The sequence below is a fragment of the Pinus tabuliformis genome, chromosome 7, assembly GCF_031772625.1.
Source record: "Pinus tabuliformis cultivar Carrire ecotype Pingquan chromosome 7, CPIR1, whole genome shotgun sequence".
In the NCBI taxonomy this organism is placed as follows: Eukaryota; Viridiplantae; Streptophyta; class Pinopsida; order Pinales; family Pinaceae; genus Pinus; species Pinus tabuliformis.
In genome coordinates, this window is record NC_142293.1 from 1,890,380,536 (window position 1) to 1,890,387,609 (window position 7,074).

The window sequence follows — 7,074 nt, forward strand, 5'->3', positions numbered from 1 at the left end:
ATAGCTTTGCACATTTTGACCCTTAGCTTGCCTAAAGTTTTGCCAATCCATTATAACTTTTTGCATGTATGTTAATGATAAAATTGTCTTCTTATTGCAACAACAAAATCTTTCCAAGAGGATAAAACCTTACCATGTTTCTTCATGTCCTCTTGAGTTTTGGCCTCCCACCAAATAAGTGTTGCACCTTCCAACATGAGAGAAGCAAGCTGAATTTTGGTCTCATCATCATTGATTCTTTGTATCATGCAATACACATCAATCTAACGAACCCAATTATCTAATTTCTCAGCATCTACCTCTCCATTGTACATAGGAAATTCAAACTTTATGTCAATATTTAACAAAGGAGTTTCACCATGTCCCTTTGGAAAATTTGAGGAGTTTGTGAAAGGGTAGAAGAAGTAGAAGATGAGGATGAGTATGGAGTGAAGGTGGTGGCTTGTCACCATTCCCTCCATTCCAATTTGGAGGTTTGTCTCCTTTTCCTCCATCTCCTTTCGGAGGTTTTGATCTCTCTCCTTGCAACCTTGAATTCCTCTCCTCATAAAGAAATTTTACCATTTCAGACATCTCAAAGAAAGATTTTCTTAAAGTTCTTTCATCTTCAGACATCCCTTCAAAGCCTTCTTCATGTGCCATGACTATTTAAGCTTGAGTTGTGTGTATGTTCTCCTTGAAACAATCTGAGGCCTTGGCTCCACAAGTTTTCCTTCTCCTCTTTTAAGCTGCAACCTTGTAAGCATTAGAAAACACTTGCAAACAAAATCAAACATTCAAAATAACCCTGAGCTCTGATACTAAAATGATTTGTTAAGCAAACTTGAAGGTGATGGAAAAATTGCAAGTAAAATTTTATGTATTTCATAAAATACTGATTTTTAAACTTAGTTAACAGCAATAATAGAGACAATATACCATATCCGATACACATAATAACAAAAATGATAAAGGAGTTCACCCCTCCTGGGCTACATCTCCTGGTCTAGCTCCCAATGTTGGGCATCTTTCATTAAGTGCTCAAATTTTTGTTTACATGGATTTACAATGCTCATAATGTAAATATTGTGTCTCCAATGGCTTCAAAACAGTCAAAAACCCCTAGTTGGGCTTTCGTTGGGCTCAATTTGGCCAAAAGACTGAAGAAGTTATGCTCTATCAAAGTTTCTTCTGCTAACTAATTTACAAATGGCACTCGATTGCTAACCATCCTATGAAACTTGCCTTTCCAGGGTGCATCGAGTGACAATTTTCCATGGCGTTGGCGAGATTTGCACTGAAATTGGTGCAAAATATCGCTTAGTTAAATTGCCTAGTAAGGCCTTGGGCGAAAAACCATGACCATGCACCCAGGGTTGGGGCTAACCACCCACCCCCATCGACATGCCCCCTGGCTCTTCGTTAATGGTCCCATGAGAACCATAAAACTGGGTCATTCCCAAACATTTCACGCCCATTACAAAACCTGTGTTAACTATTAAATACCCCATCGAGACTGTGGTTATATGGAAATTATGTGGCCGAGGTTGGTCCCCAAAACTCTGCCCCCGATTTGATCCACTCCCACACTTTTGCATATGGTTCGATGAATTATAACTAGGGTACCAGAACCGTGGCCCGGGGTAAGCCCACACCCTTGGCTTCCCCGCCTGTGGTCCCATGGGTGTGGGGTGACGGGGGCCAAAGCTTAGCCTCGGCCCCATCCCTCAAATACAATTCGCATAAACTTTATATAAAACTTTGCCACTATACCTTGTAAGAACTACCACATGCCCTAACGATCAGGCATTACATTGTTGTTTCGGAGGTCGTGTGTTCGGCTCTCCCAGAGGCAATTTAGCAGATAACAAAATTTTAATGCATCATTGGGAAGCCATGTGGCAGCCCTCCATTGGCCCACGTGACCTCCATTCATTGGACCACTTAAAATGCACTTCGACCAATGAAAACAGAGTGAATTCGAACCAATCAGAAAATGACACTTGGAAGCCATTCATTGGCCCAAGTTGTACAATTAGCCTGCCCAATCATCTTGCCTAGTGATTGTACGAATCGCCCAGTCAGCAGTCCTACAACCAGCCTACAAATTTTTTACCTATTTGGGAAAACAATGAAAACGTGATATCGAGAGCATACGATATGAGTTTTAAGCGATTCAAGTTGTGTTGGATTCAAGTCATCGAGATCTATGCTCTGGTATAGGTTTCGGGCACTTTTGAACACTTTTCATTTTCAGCACTTTATTGATTCCTTAGATCAACGGTAACATAGGTATGACCCTTACCTTATAAGGTAAGTGGCATCCCTCATATTTTTTGTAGGTTTCCCGAGTTGTAGCATTGGCTCCTTTCTGGCAAAGATTCTCGACTAGCAACATTGGCTCCCCACTGGCACTTATTCCAAGTGGTACAAGTGGATCCCCTATGGATAGAGGGTGGTAGCTTTGATTGTTTTTCTTTAGATTCAAGAATGTTTCAGCAGATAGTGTTGAGAAGAGATGGGACATGACATGATGACAAGATTTTTGCGATGATTAGATGATACAGTTGGAATTTCTCCCTAGCTTAGAGGGAGTGTTAATTTGGCAGTTCAGTGACAAATTCCAATCATGGTAATAGATTCCTCTTTTCGAGAGGACCAATTTTCACCTTTGAAGCACTTTATTCAAACATGGGAGGGTGGATTTTTTAAGCAAAGCCCACATTTGCACAAAAATTCAAGGTCAACCTAAGGACAAATTACCCTCCAAAGTTGCATATAAATACAAGTGACCTCAAGCTCATTCGAACATCACAACACATCATTTTATCTTCTATCTCAATTTGATTGGTTCATATAGTTCTGACGCAACCTTCTCTCTCTCACATGTGCGAGGTCCCTTAGCATCTTTGACTATAGCATTGACTTCTCTGTTTGGAAGACTTTGACCAGCATTAACTTGGGTGTTTTTGGCATGGTTTGACTTCGCCCTTTTGGAGGAAAATTATGTTTCTACAAGATGCATTAATTGGCACACAAACCGAGAAATTTTAGGCAGTTTGATTGGAGTTGACTGTAGGAAAAATTGCAAACTTTGACCAATGTTGAATTTGACCTTTGGAGGAGGGCTTGACTTCAATTTTTCTGGGGTATTTTTGTCTCTCTAAGACACATCTTTTGGCACAAAAAATGAGCCAGTTGGAGTTGTTTGACTAGTGTTGACCGCAAGTTTGATCGTAGAGAAAGTGCAATTTTTCACTAAGTTTGACCACACTTTTGTTCATTGTTTTGGGCTTATTTTTACTAGCATTGGAGGCCGAATTTATGGGCTATTGACCAAGCTGTTAGCAACAGATTTTGACCAGACTTTCACTGATTAGGGCATGTTGACTGTTGTTGATTGTTGACCATAATTGTAGATTATAACAATTGACCATATTTGACTTTGAAGGATCATCTTTGATTGGTTATGGTTTGTCTCTATTGGATAATCAAAGTTTGACTTTGACTCGTTGTTGAAATTGGACTATTGTACTCTCTACTGAACGTTTTATGACAATCTAACTTAAGAAGAATTACAAAGGGTTTCCCCCTTGTGGGGTTTTTCCCTAGTCTTTGACGAAACCAGTGTCTCTTGTCGATGTATTGATTGTCTCCTATTTGTCGTTGCATTTATTATTTTATCTTCAATATTGTGGATGAATGGAGTGTTAATTACTATTGAAAATAATTGAAGAATTGAATTTGGGCTAAAGCAATTGATACAACATAGAGCAATGTAAAAATTAACATGTCATATGCTCTAAGAGATAAGAAGCCTAAATATTTAGATGAGGTTAAAATATTGACTATTGAAATAGAACAAAATCTCAATGCATCCAAAGTGTACTTGCTTGCTTATCTAAGGGTTGAAATTGAACCAAAAGCTAAGTCTAGCACCCAGGTAGACCTTGCCTTGCCAGCATTTGCCCAAATATTTGACAAAGTTACTATTGAGCTTGATGCAAGGGTAGATAACTGTGATGAACAAGCTGTCAATTTTGGAAAGGGTAAGTGGAAATTGTCATAATTTTCATCCCAAGCCACAATTCAACAAGGAGAGACCTCCCAAGACAAATGCATTTGCTAGAGGCAATGTTTCACAGCAAAGGGTTCCCAACACTCTTGCTCCAACCAACATGGTTGACCAATAAGGGAGGCGTCAAACTTGCAATGAGTTTCATACCCTTGAGGAGTGCCCTATAGTCTAATGGAAGAGGAAGAAGCTCTAGAGCATCTTAATGTTGTGAATGAAAATGTTCCTTTCAATATATTGCTTGGAGAATCCTTCTTCCAACAATAACATGAAGAAAATACCGAAGAATCCACTAGTGATCAAGATGAGCCAATCATTGTTATTGACAAAGGAGGTGGGTTTAAAGGCTTACACTATTCTAGAAGGAGTAATGACCAAAACCAAGAAAGCACTAGTACTAGCACTGCCCTCCAAAGAGGGATAGGTCACCTCCATCACCTAAGAACATCCTTCAGCATAATACAAAAAATCTTGATGTGTCTTGTTGATTTTTGTAGCTTGGGAGGTACTCCCACCTATTGTGGGTGCGAAACCAAGTGGAAATTTTGATGGCTTAATCATCTAAATTAAGAGGGGCGCCCTTGAAGGGATAAGGGCCAACTAAGGGTTTGATGACGTGGCAAAAGAACCAACGGAAGAATTTTATCTCTTGTGTTAGTTGGATTTTGGAAAGTTAACTCATGTTGCCTTTAGTTAAAGGTTACCACCCTTGATGAGAAAGACACCATCATAGAAGACTATTAGAGGTGAGGAGTGCATTGGAGATCATTTTAAGAGGCATCTCTCATGTGAATCAGCCATAAAAGGAGGTATGGGCACCTTAGGACGCTACAAAACCTAATGAAGGTTGAATTGTGGAGCAAGTGTGGTTTTCTCTAGATTGTTGAAGTCTGAGTTCTACTCAAGTATGAGGACAGATTCCTCATCTGATATTATGCCATGTGGAGGTTTGTTGAGTGAGGTTTTTGAAGGAATTTCTTCTATGGTTTGTGCCCTAGTTAGGATTGGTTAAGCGCAAGCTCATGAAGGAGAATGTTGGCAGAATAGGTATGTCCTAAAGGGTTTTTAGGGAAGCAGTTTGTGACATCATAAGTGCACCTTCTCAATAGAATTTAAAGTCAAGGAAGAGATCGAAATACCTCAGGAAGTAGCCAAACTTGACGGGAATAGAAGTTTGGTTTTCTAGCAAAGAGAAAAGAACAAGATAAGCTCAGCAAGGGAGGACAGAAATCTAAGGTGATTCTATGTGTTTGTTTTCTTGTTTTAGGGCAATGTTAAAGGGTTAAGGAGGGAACCTTGTGTTAGTGTTTATGTTATGGGTATTTTGGGAGGAGGTCGATCTTAGAAGGAGGCTAGTACAGGCCTTGAATCACTTGCCATGAGAGCCCACAATATTACTAGGTCTGCACAGGGGGATTCTAGAGAGGTCAAGACCTAAAAGGAGGTTTGATTTGACATCAAATTTTGAACAGAACCAACATATGCCTTATGAACAGTGGAGAGGTTTGAAATAGGGTGTGTGGACATGTCTTGCATGGAGAAGTGTTATGTGATGGTCTTCCCTATGTGGAAGTTGTGGACAAAAGTTTGGTAGCCTAAGTGGTGTGATTTGTGGAGTAAAATCACTATTGAGAAGGTTGCCTATGTGAAGCCCTAGTTATGTGCAATTTGAGGAGGAAAATTGCTTAAGTGTGGGATGTGTATCAAGCCCTAGTTCAATTAGTTGTTGGACTGTGTGAGGGAAAATTGTCAAGCCCTAGTTCATTGGTTTGCAATTTGCAAATTAGTGAAAAAGGGGTTGTGGTGAGAAGCCCTAGTTCAACAAATGCAAGGAGGTGTGCATATTGTTTATATGTGGGTGGAATATTGAGCCCTATGTTTTGTCACCTTTGGAACAAGAAGGAGATGGATAGTGGGAAGATCTAGAAGTCCCTAAAAGCAATGATGTTGGAGGAGCCATATTAGTGTTAAAAGGAAACCTTGGTGAAGTCTCAATGAGCAGACATCTTGGTGGAGCAAGAGGGATGCTAAAGAGCAGTTTGATGAGCCTATGTTTAGTTATCTTGGAGCAACCAAGAGAGATTGATAGTGGCAGATTGAGTGGTTGGAGATGCAAGCTTTCAAAAGTTGCAATGATCAACAGAAAAGGAGGCAAGGTACCTGCTACATGTGTTCAAGGTAGATGGACTGAAAGGGTTGAATATAGCGCTCCTTCAGCAAGTAGGTCAAGTGTATCTTGTTTAGGGAAGGATTGGTTATCATAGTTGTTAACACCAAGCCCTAGTTGTGTCTTATGTTGGGGCTATATGTAAGGGCCATGATCTTGGGTACAAGACCTATGTTTATTGTATTAAAGTTTATAATATAACAAGTTGTGGGCTAAAAATTGTCATGTGCATGAGATTGATTCACTACTTTATGTTTTCCGTTGTGCATAGTAGTGTTGTGGCATTTGAGTGTGTTTGTGATCGTGATCTTAGACTCAAACCTGATTCTTGAGTGTTATGGAAAAATCAACATGGTAACAGAGCTACTTTGAAGGGTTAGTGGATCAAAGGGAGCTGAGATTGTTTAGAGTATGCAACAAAAGGTTCAGCTGAGGACATGGAGACATGCTCTCGATTGGCTAGGTGGTGAGATGAGCTGGGAGTTATGGGGGATTGGTAGAGAAGCTGGTGAGAAAAAAAAAATTGTAGGGAAAGTTGTAGATCATGGACTTCCTATGAATAGTCATGAATTGTTGGGATTGCTCAAGGGGTGCTTTGGCATGGACGAGTTGGCGTCATATGATGGACAAGATGTTGGCAGGCTAGTTTCTTGATTGTGTTGTGATGTTGCACATCCGAGATTGGAGCCATATTCATGTGTGGCATTTGACCTGAGAGGATGAGATCGCTTGTTGTGTTGGGTTGCAATGGTGATATGGCCTATGTTCGACCGCAGCTTGGATTGACCTTGTAGGACACAGATTTAGTAGCAGTGTGAGCCAATGAAGGTTGTGTAAAATCAGAGGGAATCTA